Raw genomic sequence first — 27,378 nt, 5'->3', positions numbered from 1 at the left:
GGATTTCTAGTATCATTCTTTAAATTTGGTTATAATTTCGCAAATGATTTCCACAGTTGCCTTTGCTTGATTTCTTTTACAGTTTTGTTTAGATTATGGTACGACTTGCCATTGTTGGCGTTTTAGCGTCAGCGGGAATTGCGTAGGCCTCTTGCTAATCATCACATTCTTATTTTTTTCATTTTTCCAGTGATATTTGAAGTATTTTAATACAGTAAAGGTTTTTTATTTTAGCTCTCTCTCTCTCTCTCATATGTGTATGTATATATATATATGTGTGTGTGTGCTTGTGCGTGAATGAGATATATAGAATAGTAACCGCTTGACAGTTAGATCTATCGTAACTTATAATAATAATAATAATAATAATAATAATAATAATAATAATAATAAATAATAATAATAATAAAATATCGGCTTCCGTTGAAACAGCGGTTTAAATGCCGTTGTTATACGACAGACTTAGGCCAGTAATGAAAGAATTCTTTTCGTTTTCCGGGGTTTCATAGAAATACTGGACAGAAGTATCTTTATTCAGTATGTGAAGAGTCTGCTTTATCATTGATATTCTTGGGTACATTAGACATTTGATTTTTGTTGCCATTGTAAATTTGTTTGATTTTTATTAGATTAATTGCGAAATAGTGAAACCAGATTTGTTCTTTACGCACTTCATATTTATTCGATTTCGTTCATTCGTCTAGTTGCTTGTTTAGTGCTATCACAAGAATCTTTGATTATATTCGTGTTGAGTTGAGTGTTCATTTTTAAGACAGCGAAATTAATTGTTGTCAAATAATATTCTGATTTTAGGTGAACTTTTGTATTTATTTCGCTTAACTGTTTTCAGAAAACTTCATTGCTGTTTCAGCAGTGCAAAAAAAAAGCGTATATCTTATTAAATACTATAAATTGAGTTTATAATTAAGTAGATACATGAACAAAAATTCGTAACTACTTTGTTTATCTTGCCAAAACAAATCGGGCCTCTCTTTTCTAATCCTGTAGCAGAGTTTGATATTTTTTCACATACTCCATACTATTTTCTTTCCCGTAGGTGGGGTAGTGTCGTCAGTGCACCTCACGTTGTGCACTGTAGGCGTTACTAAAGGTTCTTTGCAGCGTCCCTTCTTTAGGCCCCTAAGTAGCACTCAGTTTTAGGCCTTTTACTTTACCTCCGTCGCCCCTTCACGGCGATGTGAGGAGAGAGTGAGATACACCTGTATAGTTCGTGTTATAGAAATATGACATCTTTTGAGATACATACTGTTTGACATTCCTAGATGAATCTGTAGAACATTTACACTAATACAGTGAATTTTTGTAATACGAAGTAAAGCTGCATGCGGAATGTGACCTACAAAGCCTGTAAGGTTCTTGGCTTACATAATATAAATATATATGTTTCCGGATACTCTCTAGTTGATAAAACTATCAAAATAGGGACTGACACAATCAAAAGTACCATTAATTTACACGTATGATAAGGCTAAGCTTTTTAATCTGATGAATAGAGTCAGGGTAAAAGGTGAGCCATGTATAATATATATATATATATATATATATATATATATATATATATATATATATATATATATATATATATATATATATATATATATATATATATAACACACACACACACACATATATATATATATATATATATATATATATATATATATATATATATATACAGATAGATAGATAGAGATATAATGTATAACTATATATACACTTGTATGTGTATACTGTATATATATGTGTATGTATGTATGCATGTGTGTGACACTTCAAATACCCAAATCTTACAATGTTGTTGGTCTTCTTTATTTACATGAATTAAGCTACGGATCTTGTTATTGTAAGTGGGAGGACATCGGTGACATGGCATTTACTGCTCCGCCTCATTCATTCTCTTTCACCATCACAACATATAACAGCCTTTTTCCCCTCTTGTTTATCCTTTTTTGTCTTTCTGCGCACTTCATGCAACCTTTCATTGTACATGAACTATTGCAACCGTTTTTAGCCCTTAAATTTTTATGTCGATTGTTGTAGGCTCGCGTGTCTATTTTTTTCCTTTCTTTCTGTTGTTCTGCTTGTCATGATGCGTAATAGATACGGAGCTATCAATTACAGAGCTTTTAACGTCACGCAAAGACATGTGTCCATATTGCTCCCCGAATATGATGAGTCCGGGAACACATAAAGATAGACGTTCACGGATTAGAAGCTGGTCGATAGAGACTCTGAAAATAGGCATACTTCGCATGTTTTCCCCTTTTTGGAACTCTTTTGATAAAGAGGCAAGGGTGTTTTTCTAATCTTCCTATATATTCCGTTTTATGCCGTCAGGGCACCGCATGCGGTGCACTGTAGGCATTATTTGAGGTGCTTTGCAGCGTCCCTTCGGCCCTTGGATGCAACCCTTTTCGTTCATATTACTGTAACTCTGTTCATAATCTCTCTTTCCTCTTACTTCCACCCTCTCCTGTCAGACCTTTTTACTTTCAGTTTCAGTTTCGGCGCTGAATGTCCTCATAGGTTCCAGCGCTTGGCCTTTGGTCTAAATTCTATATTCTGTTCTGTTCTGTTCTATTCTATATATTCCGTTTTATGAAACGAAAGAAATGTTTACATTTTCCCATTTTTTTTTTATATACAGTAGTTTATGAATATTTTTCATTGTACTGAGTTAAGTTATTACAAATTGCAGACCTGGTTAGATTTTAATTCAGCTCTATATTATCACTTCTTTTTATGAATGGGTAAATTATTATTACTCACAAGACTAAACGTTAACATATTCCATTACTGGAATGAATAAGAAGAAGCCATTAGATTCGTAGAACTTTTTCAAGGTTTAGCTAAAGTCGGCACCAAAAAGCGCAGCGGCTGTAGTTACTGTCATTAAAAATTATTTGGTGAATAGTGGTAACCTATCCACGTATTAGACGCAGTATTCAATTATTCAGTACGTTTCTCGGCACAAAGTACAAAATAAGCGAGAAAAGGTACTTTTCGACAATTTCTTTGCTAGTGTCTCGTCTTAGGGATTCAACAGGCTGTTGGCACATCGTCAAGAATAAATTTTCAGGCTTCGCACTCATCCATACAACTTACTGGAAGCTAGTCATTTCTCTCTCTCTCTCTCTCTCTCGTGGCGCAAATGTAATTACTTTCAGAAGTACCTACGACGCGCGAGTCCTTTTCAAGTAATTAAAATGTACTGGCATCGTTGAATCTAATAACGTAATGAAAATTCCGTTTCGGCATATCGCCTGTCGCAAAGAAGCTGTTCATTTGTTTTTATCCAGCTTCTGTTTGTTTATATAGTACTTTTGATCATTTGGATTTTTTAAAAAAGTTTTTTGCCTTCTGGAGTGTTTTCAAGCTATCCGTCCGATAACCTATTCCCAGGAGATCTCAAGTTTTAGCCAATCACTAAAGAAGAAGGAAAGTGTAAACACCCGGTTCGGCTTACGTCAAGGAAATTTTGTCCTTGGGTGTTTCGGCGATAGAGCCGAGTTTAGCTCGCACCTGTCTCTACGTGTTCCCCTCCCCCGCCATCCCCGTTTTCAAATTAGTTCGTTCATGATGTGAGGAGGATTTTACGGAAAGAGCCGGACATATTGTGATTGGATCATCGGAGCGCTTTTTGTTGGGTCTTGTTTACGCGCATTTCAAGTTTGTCTTTTCATCGTTCATTTCGTAGGGGAATGCAAACAAGTTATTTAACACGCGAATTTTAATAACAGATTGCACCTTTGGGAGACTATGTGGTCACGTTTTACTAGTATCCACGAGGTTTTAGTAGTCTTTGTTTTTCAGCATCTAACTCTGTCAAGAATAAGTATATCTTAGTTTAACCAGACCACTGAGCTGATTAACAGCTCTCCTAGGGCTGGCCCGAAGGATTAGTTTTATTTTTACGTGGCTAAGAACCAATTGGTTACCTAGCAAACCTAGCAACGGGACTTACGACCTACAGCTTATTGTGGAATCCGAACCACATTATAGCGAGAAATGAATTTCTATCACCAGAAACAAATTCCTCTTGTTCTTCACTGGCCGGTCGGAGATTTGAACTCGCGACCAACAGAGTGGTAGCTGAGAACGGAACCCGCTCACCCAGCGAGGAACTTGTCAAGAATAGAAGTAATGGTAGAAGTAATAGAAATACATAAAAGATGTTCATCCTTCGTGCCAAGTAAATTCATTTAAATGATTCCAATTTTGATTTCTCTGATTTAAGTTTTGTCGCTTAACTACTATTACATTTGTGACAACTGATGCTACTACTAATACTATTAGCACTACTGCTGCTTTTTACGTTCCTCCCTGTTTTGAAGTTTCTGTGTTCAATGCAAGGCTGTTTTACCATATATAAAGTATGTATACATAATACATACGTACATATAAATTGTGTTTGTGTGCGTGCGCTCGCCCATAGACACGAAAGCACTGATTATTTGACGGCGATGAACATTAACTAGAAGCATTTTGTTACCATAGATCATTGACTCAACTAGTTATAATTGAGAGAGAGAGAGAGAGAGAGAGAGAGAGAGAGAGAGAGAGAGAGAGAGAGAGAGAGAGAGAGAGAGAGAGAATGATGAGGATGATTAAACTCGCATATACAAAACTGCGGTAATAGAGTTAGTGCTTAATTCAGTGCATTTTAATTTTATTTTTGAAATTATGTTCGATCCTGTTCTTTCCTCGTAATCATCCTCAAGTAAAGCCTCCAAAAATTATGTTAAAGAACCCTTGGTATTTTTTAATACTGTCTTTCATTAAACAAAATTAAAGCAAGAGTAAGGGATAAGTGGTGGTATGGTATAGCAAATGGGTCTGCCCATTCTTTTCAGCTCTTCTGTATTTATCTTTCTTACTTAATTATATCTTGATATAATTAAGTTGAATTAGTGGTATTTCATTCTGAATATTTCACTTTACCCTCTGCTGAAAAGTTTAACAAGAATTTATATTTTACACACTGTATTACATTTGCAGTCATTTCAAATCATTTTGGTGATGAAGTGGCGTGACTCCATTACAGTCGTGAATTGAGATTCCCGACAGGACATCCATTTCTGCATAGGGCGTGATTGATGTTCCAGTCGCAATTTCACTTTTTTTTTTATTAAGCCAGTTTTCATGCATAAAAATATAAATGTCATGGTTAGTCTTTCATCAGATGACTCCCAGGAGTCCAAAATTTGTTTTCATTTTGGTAGATTGAATAATAACTGGTTTTCAATTTAAATAGCACAGAGATATGCTGTTGGATGAAATTCGGTACATTATTCAAAGAACTCTACTATCTTCAACTAATTTTGAAGTTTCCAGGTCCAGATCAAAATAAAGAATGAGTTACTGGCCCTTTCTGTGAAGGTTAGTTACTTGTATCGTTTGTTTTCTGTCAACAGTAATCTTGTTGATATATTAGCGCTTTAAATGAAGTTTGTAATGTGCTTAGTTGACTTGTAATTTCCATAGCCTCATTAATCGGGAGAGAACTATCTGCCCATAGTTTAACCTAAGTGAATAAGTAAGTTTCCTTCTCTTGCTGTTTATGTTAAAGAATGGTGACGGTGCAATGTTCCTTCTTCATGGGACTGACTTATCTTCAATTTTCTGGGTGTGAGTTTTAATATAATTGGGTAAATAAGGCTGACTTTGACCAAAATATTCACGCAGGGTAGTCTGATGGTCTTTTAGGCCAGAAATATTTAGTTTAATGGCCATCGCTTTTACCTTTGCATTTTAGCATTTTGAATAAAACAGGTTAATGACTCACCGAGGATAATCTTTGATCCTTTTTAGACTTAAAATTTAAATGCATAAATTAATGCACCCTTCAGATCAAAGCAGGGAAACATACATGAGATAAAGCAGACTATTTTGCTTTCAAGCGCATGTATTTCATTTTCTTATTACTGCAATCATTAGCGACCTGGTCGCCGTCCTTAATTTCCATATTTTTATGACTTAAAAAAATTCATCTTAAAAACAAATGTCTAATTCGTTCAAACTCTAACTGTTAATAATAACATTATTATTATTATTATTATTATTATTATTATTATTATTATTATTATTAAGTTACGATAGTTCTAATGGTCAAGCGGTTATTATTTATATATCTCAATCACGCACAAGCCCACGCACGCACACACATATACTGTATATATATATACATATATACATACATATAGTATATAATATATATATATATATATATATATATATATATATATATATATATATATATATATATACAAATTTATTTACATACGTATGTGTGTATATATCTGAGAGAGAGAGAGAGAGAGAGAGAGAGAGAGAGAGAGAGAGAGAGAGAGAGAGAGAGAGAGAGAGAGAGAGAGAGAAAAAAAAAAAAAATCTTTACTGTATTAAAATACTTCAAATATCACTGGAAAAATGAAAAAAATAAGAATGTGATGATTAGCAAGAGACCTACACGCAATTCCCGCTGACGCTAAAACGCCAACAATGGCAAGTCAAAATTCATAATCTAAACAAAACTGTAAAGAAATCAAGCAAAGGCAACTGTGGAAATCATTTGCGAAATTATAACCAAATTTAAAGAATGATACTAGAAATCCTTCAACTGGTCTTATTTATATTATTCTAGATATATGTTTTCTTGTTTCAAGAAAAAACGTTACCTTTTCCCGTAAACTCTGCGCTTTTGTTAATCTTTGTTTTTTTGAATATAATAATGAAAGAGAAAGTATACCTTAGTTTTGCCAGACCACTGACCTGATTAACAGCTCTCCTAGGGCTGGCCAGAAGGATTAGACTTACTTAAAGTGGCTAAGAACCAGTTGGTTACTTAGCAACGGGACCCACAGTTTATTGTGGAATCCGAACCACATTATAGCGAGAAATGAATTTCTATCACCAGGAATAAATTCCTCTAACTCTTCATGAAAGAGAGAGAGAGAGAGAGAGAGAGAGAGAGAGAGAGAGAGATAAAATGTAATAAAATGCAGCGAAGGATTAAAGAAAAGAACAATTGAAAGAAAGAGCAGAAAAAGAAGAAGGAAATGAAGAAATCGGAACAAGTTTCATACACGAATAATGCAAAACGGTCAGACCGAGGCTTTGCAGCGAGAAGGCGCAGTAGCGACCTGTCGGCTGACCTCTCACGAATAATTAGTGGGTTTAAGTCGCCGACAAGAGCCTGGTTCAGCGGAGGCTGGTGTGTCAGTGACTGTCCCAGGTAATTCATTAAGCAGAAACTTAATTGAACTCTGAGATGGAATGGAATGGAATGGAATATAAAATTTATTCAAGAGGCCAAGCGCCGGGACATACGAGGTCATTCAGCGCTGAAAGGGAAATTGAGAGTAAAAAGGTTTGAAAGGTGTAACAGGAGGGAAACCTCGCAGATGCTCTATGAAACAATTGTTAGGAGAGGGTGGAAAGTGTGATGGAAGAAAGAGAATATGAACGGAGGTAGAGTAAAATGAATGAAAGGGGTTGGCGCTAGGGGACGAAGGGACGCTGCAAAGTACCAAGTAATGTCTACAGTGCACCGCATGAGGTGCACTGATGGCACCACCCACCTAAGGGGGAAGTTTTGAGATGGACGCAAATATTGGAGGCCTTCTTGTGTACGCGTCGAGGTGAAATTCCATAGGAGAAATTGCAAAACTTAGCATACAGGCTTTTGGATAAAAAATCAATTTACCGTGCCCATGTATAACACCGTAAAATAGTTCTTAAATATTGCAGTGGATCTGAACATTTATCCTGAAAAGAATTTACAAAAGATAAATGGTCAGGTGTAGAACGATGAGCAAACGTATCAAAGGGCACCAGAAATATATCACCAACATAAATCAATGATAACATACAAAAAGAAAAACGTTATTTCATTTTCCTTTTCAATGCTAGTGAGGGTGCCCTTGTATTGGCTGCTGACTTTACTTAACTAAACCAAGGTGAGGTGGGACTGTGAGTGCATGCACCCATGCCTCACAAGGGTGGGACCCTGTGAGGCATGCAGGCTCCAGCTGCACCTAAACCAAAGTGGGGCTGTAGTGCAGGCCAGCTCAGCCTGCTGGGTCAGCAGCCACTACATGATACAGGTGGCACTGGTGAGGCTCAAGCCCTTCTAGTGAGGGTGCCCTGGTACTGGCTGTTGACTTTGCTTGCTAAACCATACAGGTGGCAGTGGGCCTGCTGTGAGGGTGCCTCTGGTACCGGCTGCATGAATCACAAGGGGTGGGACCCTGGACCTGAGGCATGCACTCCGCAGCTGCACCTTAAGCTCAGCCTGCTGGGTCAGCAGCCACTACATGATACAGGTGGCACTGGTGAGGCTCAAGCCCTTCTAGTGAGGGTGCCCTGGTACTGGCTGTTGACTTTGCTTGCTAAACCAGGTGGGGCTGTGGAACCTGTAGGTGCTGCATGCCTCAGCAGGTGGGACCCTGTGAGGCATGCACCCGCCAGCTGCACCTTTAGCTCAGCCTGTTGGGTCAGCAGCCACTACATGATACAGGTGGCACTGGTGAGGCTCAAGCCCTTCTAGTGAGGGTGCCCTGGTACTGGCTGCTGACTTTACTTGCTAAACCAAGGTGAGGCTGTGAAGCGCATGCCTCACAAGGGGTGGGACCCTGTGAGGCATGCACTCCGCAGCTGCACCTTAAGCTCAGCCTGTTGGGTCAGCAGCCACTACATGATACAGGTGGCACTGGTGAGGCTCAAGCCCTTCTAGTGAGGGTGCCCTGGTACTGGCTGCTGACTTTACTTGCTAAACCAAGGTGGGGCTGTGAAGCGCATGCCTCACAAGGGGTGGGAACCTGTAAGGCATGCACTCCACAGCTGCACCTGCTGACTTAAGCTCAGCCTGCTGGGTCAGCAGCCACTACATGATACAGGTGGCACTGGTGAGGCTCAAGCCCTTCTAGTGAGGGTGCCCTGGTACTGGCTGTTGACTTTGCTTGCTAAACCAAGGTGGGGCTGGGTTGCCTGAGGGTGGGACCCTGTGAGGCATGCCTCCTGCAGGGTCAGGTGGGGCTCACCCTGTGAGGGTGCTCCGCTGGCTGCTGACTTGCTAAACCAAACTCAGCTGTGAAGTGCAGGCTGGGGTGGGACCCTGTAGCAGCCACTGCACTTTAAGCTCAGCCTGCAGGGTCAGGGTGATACAGGTGGCACTGGTGAGGCTCAAGCCCTTCTAGTGAGGGTGCCCTGGTACTGGCTGCTGACTTTACTTGCTAAACCAAGGTGAGGCTGTGAAGCGTATGCCTCACATGGGGTGGGACCCTGTGAGGCATGCACTCCGCAGCTGCACTTCAAGCTCAGCCTGCAGGGTCAGCAGCCACTACATGATACAGGTGGCACTGGTGAGGCTCAAGCCCTTCTAGTGAGGGTGCCCTGGTACTGGCTGTTGACTTTACTTGCTAAACCAAGGTGAGGCTGTGAAGCGCATGCCTCACAAGGGGTGGGACCCTGTGAGGCATGCACTCCGCAGCTGCACCTTAAGCTCAGCCTGCAGGGTCAGCAGCCACTACATGATACAGGTGGCACTGGTGAGGCTCAAGCCCTTCTAGTGAGGGTGCCCTGGTACTGGCTGCTGACTTTACTTGCTAAACCAAGGTGAGGCTGTGAAACGCATGCCTCACAAGGGGTGGGACCCTGTGAGGCATGCACTCCAGGTGGCTGCACACTAAGCTCAGCCTGCAGGGTCAGCAGCCACTACATGATACAGGTGGCACTGGTGAGGCTCAAGCCCTTCTAGTGAGGGTGCCCTGGTACTGGCTGCTGACTTTAAACTTGCTAAACCAAGGTGAGGCTGTGAAGCGTGATACATGGCCTCCAAGGGGTGGGACCCTGTGAGGCATGCACTCCACAGCTGCACCTTAAGCTCAGCCTGCAGGGTCAGCAGCCACTACATGATACAGGTGGCACTGGTGAGGCTCAAGCCCTTCTAGTGAGGTGCCCTGGTACTGGCTGCTGACTTTACTTGCTAAAAAGGTGGGGCTGTGAAGTGCAGGCCTCACAAGGGTGGGACCCTGTGAGGCATGCACTCCGCAGCTGCACCTTAAGCTCAGCCTGCAGGGTCAGCAGCTACTACATGATACAGGTGGCACTGGTGAGGCTCAAGCCCTAGTGAGGGTGGCCTGGTACTGGCTGCTGACTTTACTTGCTAAACCAAGGTGAGGCTGTGAAGCGCATGCCTCACAAGGGGTGGGACCCTGTGAGGCATGCACTCCGCAGCTGCACCTTAAGCTCAGCCTGCAGGGTCAGCAGCCACTACATGATACAGGTGGCACTGGTGAGGCTCAAGCCCTTCTGGCACTGGTGAGTGAGGGTGCCCTGGTACTGGCTGCTGACTTTACTTGCTAAACCAAGGTGAGGCTGTGAAACGCATGCCTCCCAAGGGGTGGGACCCTGTGAGGCATGCACTCCGCAGCTGCACCTTAAGCTCAGCCTGCAGGGTCAGCAGCCACTACATGATACAGGTGGCACTGGTGAGGCTCAAGCCCTTCTAGTGAGGGGTGCCCTGGTACTGGCTGCTGACTTTACTTGCTAAACCAAGGTGAGGCTGTGGCGCAGTGCCTCACAGGTGGGGACCCTGTGGGGCATGCACTCCACAGCTGCACCTTAAGCTCAGCCTGCTGGGGCAGCAGCCACTACATGATACAGGTGGCACTGGTGAGGCTCAAGCCCTTCTAGTGAGGGTTCCCTGGTACTGGCTGTTGACTTTACTTGCTAAACCAAGGTGGGGCTGTGAAGCGCATGCCTCACAAGGGGTGGGACCCTGTGAGGCATGCACTCCGCAGCTGCACCTTAAGCTCAGCCTGCTGGGTCAGCAGCCACTACATGATACAGGTGGCACTGGTGAGGCTCAAGCCCTTCTAGTGAGGTGCCTGGTACTGGCTGCTGACTTTACTTGCTAAACCAAGGTGAGGCTGTGAAGTGCATGCCACAAGGGTGGGACCCTGTGAGGCATGCACTCCGCAGCTGCACCTTAAGCTCAGCCTGTTGGGTCAGCAGCCACTACATGATACAGGTGGCACTGGTGAGGCTCAAGCCCTTCTAGTGAGGGTGCCCTGGTACTGGCTGCTGACTTTACTTGCTAAACCAAGGTGAGGCTGTGAAGCGCATGCCTCACAAGGGGTGGGAACCTGTAAAGCATGCACTCCGCAGCTGCACCTTAAGCTCAGCCTGCTGGGTCAGCAGCCACTACATGATACAGGTGGCACTGGTGAGGCTCAAGCCCTTCTAGTGAGGGTGCCCTGGTACTGGCTGTTGACTTTACTTGCTAAACCAAGGTGGGGCTGTGAAGCGCATGCCTCACAAGGGGTGGGACCCTGTGAGGCATGCACTCCATGCTGCACCTTAAGCTCAGCCTGCTGGGTCAGCAGCCACTACATGATACAGGTGGCACTGGTGAGGCTCAAGCCCTTCTAGTGAGGGTGCCCTGGTACTGGCTGTTGACTTTACTTGCTAAACCAAGGTGAGGCTGTGAAGCGCATGCCTCACAAGGGGTGGGACCCTGTGAATCATGCACTCCGCAGCTGCACCTTAAGCTCAGCCTGCAGGGTAAGCAGCCACTACATGATACAGGTGGCACTGGTGAGGCTCAAGCCCTAGTGAGGGTGGTCTGGTACTGGCTGCTGACTTTACTTGCTAAACCAAGGTGAGGCTGTGAAGCGCATGCCTCACAAGGGGTGGGACCCTGTGAGGCATGCACTCCGCAGCTGCACCTTAAGCTCAGCCTGCAGGGTCAGCAGCTACTACATGATACAGGTGGCACTGGTGAGGCTCTGCCCTTCTAGTGAGGGTGCCTGGTACTGGCTGCTGACTTTACTGCTAAACCAGGTGAGGCTGTGAAACACATGCCTCACAGGGGTGGGACCCTGTGAGGCATGCACTCTGCAGCTGCACCTTAAGCTCAACCTGCAGGGTCAGCAGCTACTACATGATACAGGTGGCACTGGTGAGGCTCAAGCCCTTCTAGTGAGGGTGCCCTGGTACTGGCTGCTGACTTTACTTTGCTAAACCAAGGTGAGGCTGTGAACGCATGCCTCACAAGGGTGGGACCCTGTGAGGCATGCACTCCACAGCTGCACCTTTAAGCTCAGCCTGCAGGGTCAGCAGCTACTACATGATACAGGCGGCACTGGTGAGGCTCAAGCCCTTCTAGTGAGGGTGCCCTGGTACTGGCTGCTGACTTTACTTTGCAAACCAAGGTGAGGCTGTGGCGCATGCCTCACAGGGGTGGGACCCTGTGGGCATGCACTCCTCAGCTGCACTTAAAAGCTCAGCCTGCTGGGTCAGCAGCCACTACATGATACAGGTGGCACTGGTGAGGCTCAAGCCCTTCTAGTGAGGGTGCCCTGGTACTGGCTGTTGACTTTACTTGCTAAACCAAGGTGGGGCTGTGAGGCGCATGCCTCAAAGGGTGGGACCCTGTGAGGCATGCACTCCGCAACTGCACCTAAGCTCAGCCTGCAGGGTCAGCAGCCATTACACGGTATAGGTGGCACTGGTGAGGCTCAAGCCCTTCTAGTGAGGGTGCCTGGTACTGGATGTTGACTTTATTTGCTAAACCAAGATGGGGCTGTGAAGCGCATGCCTCACAAGGGGTGGGACCCTGTGAGGCATGCACTCCGCAGCTGCACTTTAAGCTCAGCCTGCAAGTTCAGCAGCCACTACATGATACAGGTGGCACTTGTGAGGCATAAACACCTGATAGTGAGGGTGCTCAGTGATTGACTGCTGACCCTGTAGGTCAGACTAAGGTAAGGCAGAGGAGTGCATGTTGCACAGGGTGGGGGGAAGCACAGGCCACACTTGGGGGGGGGACCCAGTGGAGATCCTGTGCAAACCCTGTACAACATGTGCTCTGCTGCTGCACCCTGGTTTGGCCTGCGAGGTCGGCAGCCAATCACGGAACGCCCATACTGCCAAGTCCATGTGCATCACTGGTGGTACGTGTACCACAAAGTTCTGCTTGCCTAACAAGGTAAGACTGAGGCGCAGGCAGCACAAGGGGTGGGACCCTTTGAGGCATGAAATCTGCAGCTGCACCTTAGCTCTGCTTGCACTGTCGGCAGCCATCACGTGGTACAGGTAGCATCAATGAGGCACATGCACCTGATAGCAAGGGTGCTCAGTGATTAGCTGCTGACCCTGCAGAATCAGAGCGCCAAAGTAAGGCAGAGGAGTGCATGCTGCACAGGGTGGGGGAACACGCACAGGCCACAGGGTGGGGGACCCTGTGGGGATCCTGTGCAAACCCTGCATGTTGTACATGTTGCACAGGGTGGGGGACCTGTCCTGCAAATCCTGTGCAACATGCACTCTGCTGCTGCACCTGGTCTGGCCTGCGAGGTCAGCAGCCAATCATGGAACGCCCACACTGCCAAGTGAATGTGCATCACTGGTGTTACGTGTACCACAAAGTTCTGCTTGCCTCCGGATCAGGAGCACGTTTCTATCCCAGCACTGCCTTAGAAACAAGAACATCGTCACCTGCACCACAAAGTTCTGGTCTCCTCCAAATCTGGGCCAACCGTCCATCCATGTGATGCCTCAGAAGCAGGAACCTCACCTTAACTCATGAGCAGCCTTCTCTTTACAGGCCCACAATCCAGGAAGCTCCCCTGCAATTCTGCCTCATTAAATGTAGCCTCAATTCCACTTTGGTGTGTTAGCATTTCCTTCTAATGATTCTAGTCTTTATCTTTTTCTTCCTCAGGAGGCCTTTCATCCTTGTACAGAATGTCCTCTAGGATATCGGTGACATCCAACCACTGCTTTTTCAAGTATCCTCTATTGTCATCCTGAGCATTGCTGAACTCCTGGTTAATTTCTTGCCCACAATCTTGGCTTCCAGTTTCTTGTTTCACTTTTCCAGCTTCGGTGATCTCATGCTCCTCCTTTGCAATGCGTTCTAATTCATAATCCCTTTGAGCAATCCTGTGGAGAACGCCCATCAACATGTATTTATCTTGCAATCTTAATGCCTCTTCTTGCATCCTTTGTTGTTCTTTGGCACATTTTTCTGCATTTGTCTTGCTTTCCTCTAATGTTCTACACTTCTCCTTGAAGAGTTCACGTTCTTTTGTAAGCTCTTGAATTTTAAGGTGGTTCTCCCTCGCAGTCATTCGTAAGTGGTGGGCCTCCTCTTCTGCGTAGTTCAACTTACTTTTCAATGTCTCTTCATTCCTCTTTGCAGTTACCAGGCTATTTTCCAACTGCACTACCACTTCTTCCACTAGATGTCTCTGTCTCTCATTATACTCCTCACATTTTTGCCTCCACATATCCAGTTCTTGATTTTTTTGCAGTATCTCCAGTTCCCACCTCTTTTCCATCTCCATTTTTATATCTTCCTGTTTCCATAACTTTTCTTCAAATAGCTTTTCCATATTTTCCATGTTACTGAGTGCCTCTCCTAGCTTTTCTTTTGAGAGATCTTTGTCCTTTTGTAGTTTCTCAGCTTTTGCCAACAAGTCTTGCATCTGATGATCCTTGTCTTCCATCTGTTTGTCACTGAGATTTATTAACTCTACCTTTTCCTCTTCTTTTAGTTTTAAAAGCCTTTCCATATCCTCAATGCTATTGACGGCATTTCCTAATTTCTTTTCCAAGAGTTCATAGTCCTTTTTCCATTTCACCTCTTCAGCCAACAAATCTTGGCTCTGTTTCTCATAGAGATTTACTAACTCTATCTTTTCATCTTCTTTGTCTTTCAAAAGCGTTTCCATGTCTCCAATGTTACCAAGGGCATCTCCTAATTTTTCTTCTAAAATCTCAAGAACCTTTTTGAGTTTCTCCTCACTGGCCAGCAAATCGTGGATCTGATGATTCTTGCCCTCCAGTTGACGGTCATAGAGATTTATAAAAGCTGCCTTTTCATCCTCTTTTTCTTTCAACAACCTTTCCATATCCTGAATGTTGCCAATAGCATCTCCTAATTGTTCTTCTAATATCTCCTGGTCCTTTCTGAGTTTCACGTCATTGGCCAACAAATCGGAGATCTGATGATCATTTCCCTCTGACTCACCGAACCAGAGATCTGTCAAATATTTCGTTTCAACTTTTTGTCTTTCAAAAGTCGTTCCATATCCTGAATTTTACCAAAGCTTCTTCAATTTTCCTTCTAAAATCTCATGATCCTTTTGAGTTCTTCCTCACTGGCCAACAAATGGTAGATCTGACGATCTTTGACCTCTATCTGATCGAAATAGTAATCTATTATATCAGTCCTTTCAACCTCTTCGTCTCTCAAAAGCCTGTTCATATGTTGATTGTTACTAAGAGCATCTTGTAATTTTTCTGTCAAAATCTTACGATCCGTTTTCAGTTCCTTCTCATCAGCCAATAGATCTTGAATCTGGTGGGCCATGTCCTCCATCTGATTGTTATAATCGTTTCTTAACTTTATCTTTTCATCATCTTTTTCCTTCAAAAGGTTTTCCATATTTTCCATTCTGTTGACGGCGTCTTCCAATTTCTTATACAAAAGTTCGTTCTCTTCCATAAGCGTTTCTTCTTGGAGTTTCTGACACATCTCAACTTCCGAGTCTGTTTCTTCTATTTCCGTTACAAGTTGTTCTTCCACCTCGAGATCTCTGGATTCGGCAACATCGCTTTCTTGATACTTCCATACGTTTTCCAGGTGTTCATCATCGTCTTTCTTGTTCTTATGATTTTTAAACTTCCTACAGGCAAAGAATGCGAGAGAGACCACAACAACTCCCGCGGCGGCTGTAGCAATAGGACATAACGTCCTCCAGTCGCCATCATTGGGAGGGATGATAACTCTCTCGCGATCCGATTCCTGTATTACAGATATACCGAAGTCCATTTTCGGTCCAACAGTGGCATTATGTCCAACATTCAGCTTGAATCGTAACACTACCTGGGCAGCAATTATCCTGACCACTAGTAGCGCCATAGTGAGATTGTACAATACATCAAAGTAATAGTTCACTAACATGATTACTGTCTACAGTTGGAGGCACTCGAAGCTTAGTTTTAGGTTATGAAACATGATTCCCAGGTCTGGAAAAACCAGCCTCAGCGAGCTCCAGAGTCCACAAAGAGCTGCTGAAGCTTCGCGTCCGCTCTCTATCTCCGTTCCAGATTGCGAGGAGACGAAGCCACGAAGCCACTGAACGTTCTGATCTTGGAATTCTTCGAAGACTTCTCCCGGAGGAGGGGAAGGAAACAACTTCAATACTTCTGTCGAATATCGGATTTTTTGTTTCTTTCACATCAGGTCTTTCCTTATAATCCACTAGATTTTTTTTATTTATTATACTAAAAATAACTACAGTTTTCGATTATTCATTTAATGAACGAAAATTGAATGAAATTTACCATTATTTACTCTAAAGCTTTGAAATGACAATCGCATCCAGAAAGAATGAAGAATTTTAAAATTTTAGAAATGACTCTCTCTCTCTCTCTCTCTCTCTCTCTCTCTCTCTCTCTCTCTCTCTCTCTATATATATATATATATATATATATATATATATATATATATATATATAATTAGGCAGGACATATTTTTATATATTTACGAATAAATTTTGTATTTCTGATCAAGTATATCACTGTAGATTTTTCTTTACACACACATACACACGCAAACGCACACACACATGCACACACACACACACATACATACATACACACACACACACACACACACACACATATATATATATATATATATATATATATATATATATATATATATATATATATATATATATATATATATATATATATATATATATGGGAAAGCACAGTGCATTTTCATGATTTATGGTGCCGACGTTTCACAATAACGTCTCGGTTGCATTTTCAAGGCTATAAAAATGTGAACACCATATTGCTCGTAATAGCTCTTAGAATATTTTACCAAATATATAGATTTATTCCACTAACATCCCTACCAAAAGTAAAATATGACAGAATGCGTTGAGAAACGTTGGCACCATACATCATGAAAATGCTCTGTGCTCTCCCTCGTTGCCCTGTCGAGAGATATATATATATATATATATATATATATATATATATATATATATATATATATATATATATATATATATATATACTATATATATGTATATATAATATATAATTATGTATATATATATGTACTTATATATGTATGTGTGTGTATATATACATATATATATATATATATATATATATATATATATATATATATATATATATATATATATATATATATATTTATACAAGCATGTATACCTACACACACATATATATGTATATCAAAGAACAGCATTCCCATTGCCTGATGAGCCTATTTTAATCTTTCCATAAATTCTATGCTCAGAGAACCATCCTTATCCAAATAAGTACCTAAATATTTAAACTTATCACTTGCTTTACGACCAAACCTTCAATTAGACAATCCTGTGCATTTTCAATATTCATAATCATGATTTCAGTTTTCCACTATTAATAACCATACCAGCCTTTCGACCTTCACTCACTAGACAATCCAAGACACTCTACATCTTTTCCGGTTCCTCGCAGATCAAAACCATATCATCAGCATAATCCAGGTCAAGAAGTTTCACATTTTCTCCCCAGAGTATACCTGCATCTGTTTGTCTTTTAACCCTTCTCATAACGTAATCCACGACCAATACAAACAACAGAGGAGACAGAATGCCACCCTGAATCACACCAGACTTGACTTCAAATGGATCGCTCAAACACCCATCAACCAACACTTTACAAGATGTGCCCTCATGCATGTTCATGATAACCGTCACAAACTTTTCCGGTGTTCCATAATGCCTCATGATTTTTCCCATAGTCCTTCTCGAAATATTATCAAAGACCTTTTCAAAATAAAAAAAAACAAAGACTCAACGGAGTTTTCATTTCATTTGCTTGCTGCATTAAATGCCCAACTATGAAGATCTGATCACTGCAACCCGCCCCTTTCTAAAACCAGCCTGTTCATCCCTCAGAATACCATCAACCACTGGCTCCAACCTGTTCAACATTACAGAAAATTTTCAAGGCTACAGGTGACAAAGTGATTCCCCTCCAATCACCACACTTATTCACATCTCCTTTCTTTGGGACTTTCATGATCACAACATTCTTCCAATCTAATGGTATTATTCCCGTCACCCATGTCTCATTGAATAATATCTTCAAGACAAATACCAATCTATCCTCCTCCACTTTAAACATTTCCGGGAATAAACCATCCTCTCTTTATGCCTTATAATTCTTTAACTGTTTTATTGCCGTAACTACTTCATCTAGCCTGATCTCACCTTCATCAGTATCTAAATATTCCTGAGCAGGCGGTATGTCCTCTCTTGGGGGGACTGGTCTATTAAGGACTGTCTCAAAGTGCTCTTTCCATCTATTTCTGGTTTCAACATTTCTGGTCAATAAATTCCTTTCCATATCCCTGACTGGTATATCCTTATGCTTACCAGCACTGCCAATCAGCTCTTCAATTGCTTTATATGCCATCCTTTGACTCTGACCATCATTTTTATTAATTAATTTTTCAGTTTCCACAACATATCTTCTTTTATCTGTCTTACTTAGTCTTCTAACTTCTGAATCCAAACTCAAGCACTCAATTTTGCTCCACCTCTCTTTTTGATCATACCCCTTGTTTCCTCAGACATCTACATCTTTTCTTCAGTCTGAGTCTCCTTCTGATCGTACAAGCAGCAGCCTCATGCAAAGCTTTATTCACATCCCCCGACATCTCATCTACACCTCTCCCCTCCTCCTCCAATGTTTCCAACACCAAAAACCTGTTTCTGCATTCTGTTCTAAGTTCCCTCTTTTCCTCTCCTTCCCTTCTAAGCATAACAATATCATACCTATCAACAACAAGTTTTCCGTTCCTCTGACTTTTTAGTTTAAGTCTTATTTTTGCAATGCTGAGCTGATGATCACTACCAATGTCTGCTCCCCAATTAACACGAACATCTGGCAAAGAGCTTCTATGCCTTTTACTAACTGCAATATGATCAATCTGATTTTCATATTTTCCACACGGTGACAACCATGTCGTCTTGTGTATACTGTGGTGTTGAAAGAGTGTGCCTCCAATGACTAAGTCATTTGCTAGAAAAAAACTCGCAAACCTTACTCCATTTTCACTCATCCTACCACCGACACCCATCTTACCCATACAAGCCTCAAATCCCTCATTCGAGCAGCTCATTATTGCACTGAAGTCTCCAATACAAATCAAAACATCGTGTCTAGCCACCCTTCCTACTCCTTCCTGCAGCTTTCCATAAAATGCATCTTTCCTTTTATCAGGTGCATCATCAGTGGGTGCATAACTCACAAACATACTAATGTTACCATTTGACTTGAACCGTGCGTATAACAATCTTTCATCCATAGGATCCCATTCACAGAGCCTACTTTGCCCTGCATTCCATCCGTCGGCCAGACGTCAACTAACATAAATTATTCCCCAAATCCAATTTATCGACCCCAGTTAATCTTTGTCTCTGTTACAGCACAAACGTCTAATTCATAACTTTGAAAAACTGCCACTAACTCTTCGATTTTGCTATCCTGATTTAGCGTTCTCACATTCCAACTGCGAATTTTGATAGTATTTTTAGCATGAATAAAAGAATTATGAGGCGGTGACATTCTTAGCAACCCCTGCCCATTTAAGGGCTGCACGGGACTGGGGGCCATTCCTCTTCTGTCAGAGTCCATCAAGGTTTCTTTGGCGAACTGCATGAACACTTCGCCAGTGTCGCAGTCGCAGTGGGCAGCTAACTTGCCTGCATGCCCACACCCGAAAGGTTCAGCTATGCTGAGGCCAATCGCATGCTTCCCAGCCATTTCACTCTCAAGGAGTTTATCTGCCTGAGAAGCAAACAACTCCCCCTGCTCCCAGGGCCACTGATCTGTGTGGGTAGAGGGTGATCACTCCCTCACTGGCCATATACAATGTATAAAGCCACACTCCTTAAATGTCTATAAAAAGAGTTATTGATTAATTTCAGTAAAATGAAATAAAGTGACCAGGTCCAAGCCAAAGAATAAATGATTAAATTTGGGAATAGTGATAACTGGGTATAAGCTAAAGAAGAAATAATTAAATCTAAAGCTGGAGCTAAATCTTCACAAAGATTTTTCCTTCGTTGGTGGGGGTATGCGCTCTCTGACTGCCAGACAGTTTCAGATTTGTCAAGGTTAGTGGAAGCTTGTGAAACAGTCACTTTAAGACTTAACTCACTCGCCATTATAGTTTTATAAACACCATTCTATCTTACATAACGAGATGGTTATGTAGTATAAATTTTCTACTCTTGAATATCTAATACTGAAAATTGCTGTGTAATTTTTATTACAGCTGATTTTCTTCTTTCTCATGTTTTGTAATTGACGATGAACTGAAGAAAAGATATCTCTTGACCTTTGTTATCGTGTAGCTTATCCGAACAAGAAGCAATTATTTTTCTTGTAGAGGATAAATCCAGTGTAGGAGGCTTGTTTTGACTCTAAGACGAGGAACAATAATCATTTGGTTACTCTCTCTCTCTCTCTCTCTCTCTCTCTCTAGTAATTATGAATAGCCTCCCTTTTTTCATAAACTCTCATACACCATTTCCTGTTCCTTGTAATCAAATTACCAAACTACACAAAATCAGTTTTCTTTTTTTCAAAGTATTCTCTATTCCCATTTCATCCTGCAGCCTTCAAATTCCTTCCAATATTCTTGACGTCTTCCACTTCCGTGTCCACTAACCACGATGACTTGGCCAATCGTTTTCAAGGATCTCCTACCATCGCCTTCGTCTAATCCTAGACACTCCTTCTCCTACGTATCCTTCAGTCATCCTTTAGCAGCCTAGGACCTTCACCTAACTCCGCATTATCCTAAACCTAAAGGAGGCTGCACGCCACTATCCTTAATCACCACATCCGTAGTCTATCTTAAGCTCTAAAATCAAATGAGAAAACGAACAAAATGGATCCCTTGCCTTATAAATCCATTTTGCCCCTGGTGACCCACGAAGTGAATTATGCACCTAGTTGTTCCTTGTTAGTTGTGGGAGAGAGAGAGAGAGAGAGAGAGAGAGAGAGAGAGAGAGAGAGAGAGAGAGAGAGAGAGAGAGAGAGAGAGAGAGAGAATAAACGAACTTGCAGTTAGTGCAGTACTCCGTCAAAATCATATAATTTAGAAAACAAGAGGCATGTACTCCACAGCTAAACCTTAGCTCAGCCTGCAGGGTCAGCAACCACTACATGATTCAGGTGGCACTGGTGAGGCTCAAGCCCCTTCTAGTGAAGGTGCCCTGGTACTGGCTGCTGACTTTACTTTCTAAACTAAGGTGAGGCTGTGAAGCACATGCCTCACAAGGGGTGGGACCCTGTGAGGCATGCACTCTACAGTAGCACCTTATGCACTCAGCAACTGCACCTTAAGCTCAGCCTGCAAGGTCGGCAGCCACCACGTGGTACAGGTGGTACCAATTTTTCCAAGGAGTAAGTATGTATGTATGTGTGTATATATATATTATACATATATATACAAATATATATGTATATATATAATACACACACTAAAATAATTCATAGTTAAGTATATTTGTTTGTTATTGATGCATGTATTTCTAAACTTCGCCAAGCAGTGTAACCAATAACACAAAACCTCTTGGCATTCGTTTTTTATTTTTGCCTTTCGGTATCCGTCGATATTTAGTCACTGCATATTGCAGCTATTCTACATCGGCATTTATTCATGTGTAGCGAATACATGAATGCATATATACATGAAAGTATATGAGTGCAGCGAGTGTATTATAGTAATTTCAAATACTCATATGGCAACAACCACACTTCCAGTGACAAATAAACTCGAGGGAAAGCGACATTATAAACGACACTGTTGAAATAGCGCCCACATGAAACATGCAACTTGGAACTTACGTGTCTATAAACCTCTGAACTCGAAATGGGAAACAAATGAAGAGAGATTGGAACTCAAAAACTGAAAAGGGAATTAGACTCTACTTCAGAGCTACAGTATTTCTCTCGTCAGATGGCTAGTTAATCTTATTAAGTGAGACTGATTCGCAATTTAGCACGATATGTATGCGTGCGGTGAGCAAACAAATATCAATTTACATGTAATATGTATATAAATACCCAGACGTTCACACCAAAACAGCCAAATACGTCCACACATATATGTATACCTACATACGTGCAAAAGATGCAGTTTTAATGCAAATGAGGTTCATTTACGATTTAGATGTTTTAACGTAGCGGTGACCGTTGTGTTATACACATTTACATACACATGCACACACACACACACACACACACACACACACATATATATATATATATATATATATATATATATATATATATATAAAATGTAATTAATGTCACAAGGTTTATTTCATTTCTTCATAGCAAAAGTACAAGCTTTTTTATTCTTTTGCAAAAAATAAAAAGCTTTTTAATAAAACATTCAAATAAACAACTTTGCTAAGACTCTACCAACCCACGGCCAACTTTTCTCGGAGCTCATTGCGACTGATGCCATAATTTGAAGAAAGCACCGTCATAAGAATTGCAAGGTTGGGGCATTTCTAAAAATAATATGCCGTACAAACTCTGCGGCCTTTCCTACCACGATTTCATCTTCCCCCAAAAGTCTGATCTGACAAGAGTGATAAGAAAACAGCTATGGACAGAGTGACGCACCAAAGACCTTCCGTACCACGTTTGACAGCAATACCTTTACCCCTTTGGAGGACTTCCAGAATAATGTAAATGGGAAAAATTCACTTAGGGCCCCTCAGACAAGCTGATTAATAGAAACAGGATAAGGAAAACTATAGTCCCTCGACCTTGTCGGCAAGGAGCTAAAAAAAAGAAAAAAAAAAAAATAGGTAAGTTTCCAACGTACTTCCTTTCTCATTTCTATATTACACTGTTACTCCACATCATGCCGTTAAGAGGAAACTAATACTTAAGGAGTATATGATGATCAAAAGCAAAATGGTATATATATATGTATATATATATATATATATATATATATATATATATATATATATATATATATATATATATATATATATATATATATATATATATATATATATATATATATATATATATATATATTTACACATACATATCACTCTAAAATAATTTCCTTACAGGAACTCAATAATGGGAAAATGGTGATCATTCTTAATAAGAAAAGAATATTTCCCCAAAAAAAACACAAAAATGAAACCTAATAACATATACCATCATAAGGACCTACGCATGGTAAGGATAGCCGGCTATTATTCTCGAAGGCTTTCACAGATAAACTTTGATAAAACATAATAAAAGAATACAATGAAATAAAATAAAAGAATAAAATATATAAAATAATACAAGAATAAAATAAAACATAATAAAAGAATAAAACAAATTTTAAGGAAGTAGAAGAAGAACAAGGAGAAGAAGAAGAAGAGAACCTCGGCTCCTGCAGAAGGGACTCGCATAATGCCTGCAAGTATTTGCCTTTGGCCGCGATAAGGACGAGAGTTACAAGCAAACTTCCACCGCTAACTCCTGCTGGCGGGAGGGTCTTCCTGCAGAGTCGGCGACTTTCCCCCCCCAGTCTGACGATTTAGTTTTCGCTTCGTTGACTGGCCTCTGTTGTCTTGGCGTTCCGAAATACCCAGGCGGGAAAGGGAGGGGCGTTGGGTGAGGCTCACTGGAATTATGTGTTTCTTATTGGTAGTTTTTACGGGATGGTCGCACCTGACGCAAATGTTTTCTTTTAAATGCATTTATGAGAGGTGTTAAAAAAAAAAACTCGTAAATGTGGTTTATTGTACATCACAATACTAACTACTTAATATATCTATACTTCAAGGTCCTCTCTCTCTCTCTCTCTCTCTCTCTCTCTCTCTCTCTCTCTCTCTCTCTCTCTCTCTCTCTCAGTTACTCACATAGCCTTTGGTTAATGGTCACAAGATCGAATAATTTGTCACTGTGAGAACTGAGGGATTAAAAATAATTTTTTACCACAGATATTAGAAACTTCAAGACGAAGGGACAAACATGCACATCATTATCGCAGGGACAGTGGCCACACAGTCTCTAAAATAACCCCCAATAATGGATACACCTTCTGCTAAGGGTCTTTTATTGGGTGCCAGATAAGTTGAGCTATAATATAATTCACGACAGTCTTAATACAATGGTAACGTTTTTTACTGTGCAATATTCCAGGGTTAAATACCAGAAATTAAGTTATCTAACATAACACTTTGTCTTGAGAACATTTTAGGTTTCGTTGTCTTTTACTAACAAATCTCCCCACAGGAACCCGAAATTTACTTAAGACATTATGTCAGACAACTTAGTTTTTTATATTTAACACGGGGATGCTGCACTAAGAAAATCCTTCCATTGCATTAAGACCGTCGTGAATGATATTATAGCTGAACATATGTGGAACCCAACGGGGGACCCACTACAAAAGCATTTCAAACAAATTATGACTGATACAAATGTTATGAAAAAGAAATAATCGATATAAATAACCAAAACCTGAATTCTTAAGGAAGACTCTACCTTATAAATCTATTTTCCTTCTGTTCTTTCATTCGAATGAACACCATGTCTCTGGAGGTTTGAATTTCAAGTCAATAGCCCTTGTGGGCTTGTTCCATAAGAATAGAAGTCATCTCCTGAATAATAATAATAATAAGTATTAGGACCTGAAAATCGAAATAAGAGGGATATGGGATATGCCAGTGGAAATTGTACCTATAATCATAGGAACACTAGGCACGATCCCAAGATCCCTGGAAAGGAATCTGGAAACACTAGATGCCGAAGTAGCTCCAGGACTCACGCAGAAGAGCGTGCTACTAGAAACAGCGCACATAGTGAGAAAAGTGACGGACTCCTAAGGAGGCAGGATGCAACCTGCAACCCCACACTATAAAAACCATCCAGTCCAATAGGATGACTGTGGTAAAAAAAAAAAAAAAATTATTCTGTTTTCTAGAAGAATCCAAGAATGTCAGCCATCTCGACCTATACCGAAACCTCCCAACATCATTTCATCTACTGCATGGCGTCCCTTCCACGTCGTGTCCTTCACCACTCTACGAACGCACGAAACAAACGCCGTAATGAGATGAACGGTGACTACAGCCATCCATATGCCGGGTGGGAGTTAACGCGTCGAGATTGACGGCATATTTCTGGGACACAAGGAAACGAGACCCGTAATTTTCATTAGGGCTGTTTTCACGAAGACGTTCGCTCGCCGATACGGAGGCAGATGCCAACTCAAAAATTTGCGCGTGATCGAACTGGGCTAAGGAGAATAAAGTAAATCGTTCGATGGAATCCGCCAACTCTCTGAGTCCAATGGGTATTTTCACTTCATTCTGCCTTTTTTTTTTGTCGGAATTTTTCACTTCATTCTGCCTTTTTTTTTTGTCGGAATTTCAAGAATTAAATCAAATGATAATACAAAATATCTAAATACAACGTAAGTGAGAGTTGGGAGTTTATTTTCGAAAAGAGTGACGATGATAATTATGCCAAAAGAAAGAATTGTTGGGACTCTACCTCACTGTTGGTCTGCCGTCTAGCTGAGCATTCGGGAGTGTTCACGGCTTCTTACTTCAAAATTTGGACCAGTTTATAAAACGCCGTAGGTTTTCACAATCCCGTCGTAAGGACCTGAAGAACAAACATTATAAATTGTATTGATGCAACAGAAGATGTAAGGCGGAATATTAAGCAACTGCAAAATAATGTAAAACTTTAATGAAACACACAATTACGTGGAGTACTTCACTAGAAGAAAAAGAAAATACGTAAATTTGAATATCATAAGCTCTCCTCTTTTCTTCTAAGCATCTCCAGGCAACCTATCTGACAGGCAAAAGTAAAAAGACTAAACATCAAAGGAGGTGAGAGAGAGAGAGAGAGAGAGAGAGAGAGAGAGAGAGAGAGAGAGAGAGAGAGAGAGAGAGAGAGAGAGATCTGACAAGCAAAAGTAAAAAGTCTAAACATCAAAGGAGAGAGAGAGAGAGAGAGAGAGAGAGAGAGAGAGAGAGAGAGAGAGAGAGAGATCTGACAAGCAAAGTAAAAGACTAAACATCAAAGAGAGAGAGAGAGAGAGAGAGAGAGAGAGAGAGAGAGAGAGAGAGAGAGAGAGAGAGAGAGAACCTTTTCACAAAACAGTCATACAATCGAATACAGAGTAAATTATTGAGTGAAAAAGAGCCATTTGCCAATCATGAAATGAAGGAGAGTCAATTTAGCTTTTACTAGACCCTTATTTTACGAAATGCGTACGTGATAAAATTCTGCTCTATTTACCTATATCCACAGCTTTCTAGTTCTTAATCAAGGAATATATTTTGTGAAAAGCTTTCCAGCTAGGACAACATTAACATTTCATTAACTAAATTGCATTATTACGATCAGCGCCATAACTGTTATCATTCCTAGTTTTAAAAATTGAGAGATCTGAAACATACATTACCTACAGACATTTAGTTAGGAATAACAATTAAATGACTCAGATCTTTTTTAAAGCAATAAATATACTAGATAACTTCAAATATGAAAGTTTGACCATATTTCCTTGTATTGCACTGCCAGTCACTGCAAAACAGAAGTAGAGACCCTTCAAAATTACAAGCAATCAAATCAGCAATAATAATAATAATAATAATAATAATAATAATAATAATAATAATAATAATAATAATAATAATAATAATAATAATAGCCCTCCACTGGAGCCTGTGTAAGAAACACCAGCGAACTTGCAGCAATAAGTGGTACGAACACCAACCTGAGGGAGTGGTAGAAAATGATCAGGCAAAGATCCTCTGGGACTATGGTATCAGAACAGATAGGGTCATAAGTGCCTATAGACCAGACGTGACGCGATTGACAAAATCAAGAAGAATGTATCACTCACTGATGTGGCAGTACCATGGGACACCAGACCAGATGAGAAATAAAGAGAAAAAATTGATAAGTATCAAGACCTGAAAATAGAAATATGAAAGATATGGAATATGCCAGTGGAAATTGCACCCATAATCATAGGAACACTAGGCACGATCCCAAGATCCCTGGAAAGGAACCTGGAAAAACTAGATGCCGAAGTAGCCCCAGGACTCATGCAGAAGAGCGTGCTATTAGCAACAGCACATAGTGAGAAAAGTGATGGACTCCTAAGGAGGCAGGATGCAACCCGGAACGCCACGCTATAAAAAACATCCAGTCTAATAGGATGGCTGAGAGACAAAATAATAATAATAATAT

At 41.0% G+C, this 27,378-nt stretch overlaps 1 long non-coding RNA gene across 2 annotated transcripts in view; it reads right to left on the bottom strand.

Annotated features, from left to right (window-relative positions):
* LOC136825755 (uncharacterized) overlaps positions 1-27,378 on the bottom strand; it is a 494,493-nt gene that overhangs the window by 119,232 nt on the left and 347,883 nt on the right. For both annotated transcript variants that reach the window (XR_010849445.1, XR_010849443.1), the window contains exon 5: positions 25,660-25,773. This is a non-coding gene — a long non-coding RNA (uncharacterized lncRNA). The remainder of the gene's footprint in view (positions 1-25,659; positions 25,774-27,378) is intronic.

Source organism: Macrobrachium rosenbergii, chromosome 39 (assembly GCF_040412425.1).
Source record: "Macrobrachium rosenbergii isolate ZJJX-2024 chromosome 39, ASM4041242v1, whole genome shotgun sequence".
NCBI lineage: Eukaryota > Metazoa > Arthropoda > Malacostraca > Decapoda > Palaemonidae > Macrobrachium > Macrobrachium rosenbergii.
The sequence above is the reverse complement of the archived record's forward strand: the minus strand, read 5'-3'. Positions and strand labels throughout refer to the sequence as shown.